Consider the following 8,308-nt stretch of genomic DNA (forward strand, 5'->3'; position numbering starts at 1 on the left):
ATTTCTCCATTGTTGCACCCAGTCAGTCCTCACTAGGAGCAGCTGCAAACTATTTTGCTTAGCGACTAGCTAGTTTGGTCCATGTGTGGTGATGCAGAACTGTGCGGCTGCTTGGACGACAAGACGCTAATGCTAATCCTCTATGGAACCCCAGATGACGGGAAGAAAAGTCTGGAAATATTGAGACGGCATTTTGAGTGTGAAGAGAAACGGTGGATTGTTGGCCTATACATATATATGCTGCACACGGCAGAGTTTTTTTCATCACTGCAGCCGTCGACCCGCAGCAGGTCGGTTCTGTCCGGAGGCCTAGCGACTCGTCGAGCCATGGAGAGGGTTGTTTTTGTTAAAGAATATCTTGTACTGTGTAAATTGTGACTGAAGTGATTTTGAGTTCTAAAACCAGTCAGGATATGTTTTTTTGTTGGAAATGTGTTCATTCTAAGCTGCTACTAATTGCTAGCTGATAGCTGTGTTAGCTCAGTGGGAAACATGCCAGCGAGTCACATGTGGCTGCTAAGCTAAGGCATTAGCATGTGCGATTAAGGCCCCGTTTACTCAACAACGAATTCCAGTGTATCTGCAAAACTTTCTTCACTTTGGGGGGTCCGTTTACACGACACCAGTGTTCTGATCCACTGTATCCTGAAGTTTTTAATCCGGCTCCCAAAGTGGAAAGATTCTTTCACGGCACAAATCCCTCCTGCAGAGACTGATGGAGGCTACAGAGCCTGTTACTGCTCATCTCCTCCTCCCTCCTGCTCATCCAGTTGTAAACAAACATAGCGGCCGTGTAGTGGTACGACCCGTAGTGGTACGACCCGTAGTGGTACGACCCGTAGTGGTACGACCCTGTAGTGGTACGACCCGTAGCGGTATGACCCGTAGTGGTTCGACCCGTAGTGGTACGACCCGTAGTGGTACGACCCTGTAGTGGTACGACCCGTAGCGGTACGACCCGTAGCGGTACGACCCGTAGTGGTACGACCCGTAGTGGTACGACCCGCGGTCCATATTCTAGTTTTCTCCTCCAGATCAGTAGTTTAATAGTTGAGACTCTCCCTGATATCATCCGGTTCCTCATCAGTCCACTAGGATGTCAGGTTCGCTCCATTTTCTTCACCTTTATAGTGTTTGGTTCTCTGCACACGTCTGTGTAGTTTCATTACAAAATCAAGCCACAGCGCCCTCCAGTGGCCCGGCAGACTAATTGCACCGTTGTCTCTGTGTCCGCTGCTGCAGTGGAAACGCCCCCACTGTTTTTTTGCGGATTAGGTGTTGTCAGGTGAAACGTTGTCATGGAAACAGGGCCTTAAGCTAACGCACCATGTGCGCTGGGTGTTGGTGTGGACCTGTCAGTAAGTTCACAATATGCAGAAAGCTTTTCCACAGGTTACTGGCAGTGCACTGAAGTATGTCTGAAGGTGAATTCATTGGTTATTGGCAGTAAGAATTACCCAGATATGGACATTAAAGATACATTTAGATGGATTATGTGTTTTATTTTACAACTGAAGTAATTGCTCTGCACAATTGTGTGCAGACTGTTTTTTGTGTGTGTTGGACAAACCTGGATAAAGAACAGAATGCGCCATCTGAGGACCGGATGCCACCTGAGATGCCGATGATGAATGTTGTGCAACCAAAGGCCACCTGCTTCCAAGGAGGGTGGTGAGAAACGGATCATCCAACTCATTTGGAGGATTTCCGATTTTTTTTGTTACTCAGATCTCAGATAATTTTAGTTGCGACTTTCTTCGTTTGTTTTTATTTTTTTGGGTCAAGCTGGATACCACCCAGAACTGATTAATCACAGGATTGAACATTGACAATTAAACTGGTTTCAAAACCAGTGTTGGGCAATAACACGTTACTTGTAACGTGTTACTATAATGGCGTTACTTTTGACAGTAACTAATACTCTAATGCATTTACTTGTTAAATAAAATAACTCCGTTATCATTATAAAATTGTGCGTTTGTCTGTTACTTGGTAAATTAATTCATTTTTTGCAAGCCGCATTGTACTTCTTCCTGTTTACTGCAGCAGCGCATTGTGGGTGCCGCGGCGGCCGGTGTTTCGAATCAACTGGTTTCTCTGTTAATTGGGGACTGATCTTATTTTACGTGCTGGTAATATCAGAAGTTAAAAACCCGACAGAAATCCCTAGCTGTCTTGGCGAACGCCATTCAACCGCAATTCCAATAAATGAGTCTTATTACAACAGAAGACTACTAAAAGAAGTCGGTCACCAGTTAACAGGTAATCCAGTTGATCCAAAACACCAATCATGGCGAGAACAAGACGAGTTTCTCTAAATGGAAAAACGCTCATTATTTCACTTTAGTTGAGCATAAAGACCGAAACATTGCAGTCAAATATAAGCTGTGTCTGTCCGCCTCGGCGCTCCTATCTACTGCGATGAACAGCAACTCCAATCTGTAGCAGCGCCTCCAGAAGCAACATGCTATGACAAAGCTAGTGGAAGCTAACCCTGCGTCCGCCGGCACGCCAGCAGTGAGTCAAGCCCCTCCAGCCAAACAACAGCGGCTGGATTTTAACCGGACTGTCAGCCAGGGGCAGCTCAACAAAGCAATATCAGGGTATGTTGTTGGAAACATGCAGCCTGTTTCCACTGTGGAGTCACCGGCGTCCAGGCAGCTCGTTAGCATGATACCAAGCTCAGGCGGCACGCGGCAAGTGGGACGAAAAACCTTTTCCAATTACTTGGATAATGAATATTCAAAATTGACTACATTGCGACCACTGCAGACATTTGGTCTTTCCACAATAAAAGCTTCCTTGGAATGACAGCTCATTGGACAGACGCCACAACCCTGAAACGCCAGAAGGCTGCCTTGGCCTCCAAAAGAATCGAGGGTGGGCACACGTACGATGCCATTGCTGCTGAGATCGACCACGTTCATTCATTGTAAGAAAGTTACAGCTGCGGTTACTGACAACACTTCTAACTTTGTTAAAGCATTCCAAATGTATCAGCCAGAATCGCTCTCTGACAATGATGAAGAAGATGATGAAGAAGCTATCTTTACAGATGTTGCAGATGTGCTTGACACTGGCGCAGAAGAAGGAATCATTTTACCACCACACCAGAGGCGTGCCTCTCACACAAGGAACCTAATTTCATGCTCTGATGTGGACAAGTGGCTGCTTCCAAATCCTGGGGCTAAAGGAATCCACAGAGGTGCCACTGCCCGGTGCACAGCACCGTGGAGTGAGGCCAGCAGGTCCACTCTGGCTTCAGAGACAGTGGGAGATTTGGTTGGCAAAGAGCTGCTTGTGCGATGCTCCACAAGATGGAATTCATTCTATGATGCTGTGGCAAGAATGATCGAAATACCCAGAAGTGACTGGAGAACCATCTCGGACCATTTGAGGCTAAAATGTATTCGTGAGAGGGAGCCTCAGTTTCTGAAGGAATCCTGTCATCATGAAGCCTCTCACAGTTGCTCTGGATATAAGGAGAAGAGAAGTGTTACTATGGAACCCTGCTGCCCACAATGGAAGTACTGGAGATGAAAGAGGGTCTGATTATCACAACGGGCTTCCCTGGCGCCACCGTTCAGGTCAGAAACATCCATCAACACCTGCATCATTTGGTTTTTCCTCTTCACATCACAGTCAGACTGCATTCAATCAGTGGAGATTTCTTTTTATTACAGCACGAGGTATAGAAGATTATTTTTGTAAAGGTCATTATTATAGCTGACTGAGCCTTTCTGCAAAATAAAAGTTTAGTTTTGTCCAAACAGTTGCACATATATTCTCACTTGGTGAATGTGTATATTTCTGTGATGTTTAAATGATTCTAAACCCATAGCTATAGGTCATAACTCACATAGTGGTGTGCAGATTTCATAAAATATACATAAATGGAATCATATCACTTATTCTAATACCGGTGTCACTATGTGTTTGTTTGTGTTTGTTTGTTTTTGCAGGAAATCAAAACAAGATTTGTATCGGTGTTGGAAAGCAATGACGCAGTTCTGGCGGCTGTCACACTTCCCATGTTCAAATTGTGATGGTTGAGAGACCAGAGGAAGAAAGATGGTCAAAGGGATGCTGGCGGCGGAGTGTCACAAGCTCCTCCCTCATCCTGGCCCGGTGCAGCAGCAGCCAAGATGCCCCCGAGTCCCACAACACCAGACTCTGAGTCCTGCCATGTACTGGACTCTGAGTCCCACAACACCAGACTCTGAGTCCTGCCATGTACTGGACTCTGAGTCCTGCCATGTACTGGACTCTGAGTCCCACAACACCAGACTCTGAGTCCTGCCATGTACTGGACTCTGAGTCCCACAACACCAGACTCTGAGTCCTGCCATGTACTGGACTCTGAGTCCCACAACACCAGACTCTGAGTCCTGCCATGTACTGGACTGGTTCTGTTTTGAGGAGAATGATGATAACTTCAGCACTGCAGAAACTGAAGTAATCACCTACTTGAGAACAGCTGAAACAGGAATGGAGATTCTCAGCTTGCCACAGTGAAAGAAATGTCTCTGAAGAGAAATGCAGCGACTCCATCCAGTGCACCAGTAGAGCGACTTTACAGCCTGGGAAGCCTGGGAAGCCTGGGAAGCCTGGTCGTGTCTCCGGAGAGGGACAGGCTGAGGGACCAGAGGCTTGAGAGACGTCTTCCCATGTTCCAAACACTGGTTTGAAGACTGAAACTCATAACATTTATTCAGGCCAGTCAGCACGTTTTGTTGTTTCTGATAATTAAACACACATTTATCTCTTGAACAGAAACGTTGGTTGGTTTTGTAGCTCCAGCGGCACATTTCTCCTTCAGAACACTTATTTATGATGCATTCTATTGTATTGCTGAGAAATATACTGTGGCTTGGGTTTTTTATATATATTTTTATGGACATATACAACAGCAGGTTTCGCACTTTGAAAACGCAGCTTACTTTCCTTCATTTCTTCGGTTTAAAAATGCTCATAGTTCATTTTTGAGCAGCTGTTAGGTTTTGTTGTTCTTCCTTCTGTAATAGCTTATTGATGCTCGGTTTGTCCAAATCAATCCTGAAGAATTGTTCAGAATCTTTTTGTGTTTATGTTGGACATAGTTGATAGTGTTCACACACATTAAGGGCTGAACACAACAGTTCTTATGACGCCAAACCACTTTAAGTTCTGTTCTTTGAGTCAGAATAATATATTGAGCTTGTTGTGTTATTTATTTAAGAAATCCTTGATATTTTTGTGCTGATCTGACTGAATAATTTGGTTTAACAGTACTTTGTTTAGCAGTGTTCAGTGACGTGATTGAAATGAATAAAAACTGTCAGGTTGATCAATAATTAATATTTTCCATACGACACTGAAATGAAGCTCGAAGGGCTTTAATGGGAGCATTAAAGAATGTCCCTCAAAAAGTAACTAAAAAGTTACTATTACGAGTAATGCATTACTTTTTGGAGTAAGTAATCAACAAAGTTACTTTTTGAATGAAATAACTAGTAACTGTAGTTACTATGTTTTAGTAACGAGCACAACACTGTTCGAAACATAAAGGTTGAATGAGATGAATCCATATTATTTCTTATTCATGTTCTTGTGTTTTACTCAAATGTTCCTAATTGTTTCAACATCTCCTGTTGGACTTTTCTTTGAGTATTGCTGGTGTCTCATTTGGGTTGGAGGTTTCTGTCTTTCTCACGGTGAAGTGTCCACTGCCGTCTCCTGATCAACCTTCTAGAGCCTTAAATTGAGGGGAAGTAAGATATCTTCCGGAGTTTTGATGAGCAGGCTGGTCAAGACTTAGATTAGATTCTGCCCACTCATTTGAAAAGGATGACACATTGTTGGTCGCGATGGTCTTAAAAGGCTTGACAGATGAATACAATCTGTTTCCAGTGCATGTAACACAGACAAGAGAGGCGTTAACATTAACGCAGCTCAAGGAGAGGCTGAGTTTTGCCGTCAACGTCTGCCTCCACCTGGTGGACGTTCAGGTTCATTACACCCATTCAACCTCATCACTCCAGACCACACACACACACACACACACCCACCCACACACACACACACACACACACACACACACACACACACACACACACACACACACACACATATTTAATAGATTAGATCTCCGTGTTAGATGTCGTTTGCTACTTGAATGTGTTGATTTATGAGATGATTCCAGAATTATTTATGAATTAATACATTTTTATTAATAAACGCCTGTTAGCTGAACTGAACGCTTCTTGGTGATTATTATGTATTTATTGTTGACAATTCACTGGTTTGTAACAGTCTGTGCTCGGATCTCACACCTTCCCTTTTATTTAAGATTGTTATATTTTACACAGAAATATTAACTAACTTAAACAAACCTTTTACAAAGAGACTGATATTTTGGTATTAGCTATTTCCAGTTTATCTGGTGGTTCCCCGATTTATTATTAATACATAAAAAACAAATTTATTCAAATTAATAATTTTTCATTAATAAATTATTTTTGATAATTTATTAACTTTTAAGTAATTACTCGATTACTTTGGGAGTTGTTAATGAGTAAATGACCGTTTACTTCCATTGATAATTAAAATTTTTCATAAATTACTTCCAGTAATTTATTGCTTTCAGTAATCTATTACTTACAGTAATGTAATGCTAATAACCATAATTCCCAACATGTCTTAAAAGACATTCCTGCTTTGTTAACTGCTGTTATTTTAAAGCTCAGCTCAACAGGCGCAAAACACACAGACATTCCTAATACAATGCTGAAGAAGCAATGGATATTTTTACCACAGCGGGCTAACCCTAACCCTAACCCTAAACCTAACCCTAACCCGAACCCGAACCCGAACCCGAACCCGAACCCGAACCCGAACCCTAACCCGAACCCGAACCCGAACCCGAACCCGAACCCTAACCCTAACCCGAACCCGAACCCGAACCCGAACCCGAACCCGAACCCGAACCCGAACCCGAACCCGAACCCGAACCCGAACCCTAACCCTAACCCTAACCCGAACCCGAACCCGAACCCGAACCCGAACCCGAACCCTAACCCGAACCCGAACCCGAACCCGAACCCTAACCCTAACCCGAACCCTACCCCGAACCCTAACACTAACCCTAACCCTAACCCTAACCCGAACCCTAACCCTAACCCTAACCACCAAGTGGGTTATTAATAAAAGGAAGCATGATGAAGATCCAAATGACCAAGCAGCACCGAACCAGCAGGAACTGTGGGATACGCCTAGCGTGACACAGAAAGGGGTGGATGAACATCTGGTTGATTTTGTGGTTAATGGCCTCCACCCTCTGGGTGTCGTTGAAGAGCCGGGTTTTCAACATCTAATTAAATACCTCCAACCGAATGCATCTGTCATGGTTCGCAATACCATGAAGAGCAGAATCGACAAAGCAACTACAGAGATGGAAGAGAATCTCAAGGCGGAGGTGCATGATGTGGAGTTCATCGGGACCACCACTGATTGCTGGACAGCAAACAGAAAGAGATTCATCGGTGTCACAGCCGCTGGATACAGCCTACAGGTCTGCAGCGGTGCTCTGCTGCACCCGCATGAAAGCAACTGAAGGGACGGTGTGGACGACGGAAACAATGCCGAGCCACTCGGGGCAGAGCCAGAGGAATCGTAGCGTAGCGTAGCGTAGCGTAGCGTAGCGTAGCGTAGCATATAGGGCTGGGCAATATGGCTTGAAAATAATACCTCGATATGTTGTGGCAATTCGGCGATACACGATATATACCTCGATATACCCATTTTCTCTCAAATAACACACTGTACATTCTGATATAGTTTTAAGATATGCTGTTCTTAGAGAATATGATGCATTGCTGTAGATTAAACTACCCAACAGTATATGAAGTCGTTAAGATTAGCACAACCATAAACCGCTACAGCAGCAAAATGCTAAATACATATTAATGAAACAGTAATATTGATAATATTGATGAAGTTTAAATTGCAGAACCTTTACTTCTAGTGGAGTATTTTCAATGTGGGGTCTTTGTACTGTTGCATAGGTTACACACCCACTGCACCTGTGCGTTATGGGCGGAGCCTTCTCTTTATGAAAGGTAGGTAACCTGAGTGACGGAGGTCAGAGGTCGGAGGTCCGGCGGGGTATGTTGTTAAAGTGAGCCAGCTAATTAGCCGCCATGAGTCAGGCTAAGGAAGATGAAAACTGTCTAACAACAACCAGAGGTCTCCCAGATACTTTTCAGAGTCGTGAGTTCAGTAACAAACGTGATCAGACAATCTATCGTGTTTCTGCACGTCATTATGTTTT

The sequence above is a fragment of the Lipophrys pholis genome (assembly GCF_963383615.2).
Source record: "Lipophrys pholis genome assembly, chromosome: 21".
Lineage (NCBI taxonomy): Eukaryota > Metazoa > Chordata > Actinopteri > Blenniiformes > Blenniidae > Lipophrys > Lipophrys pholis.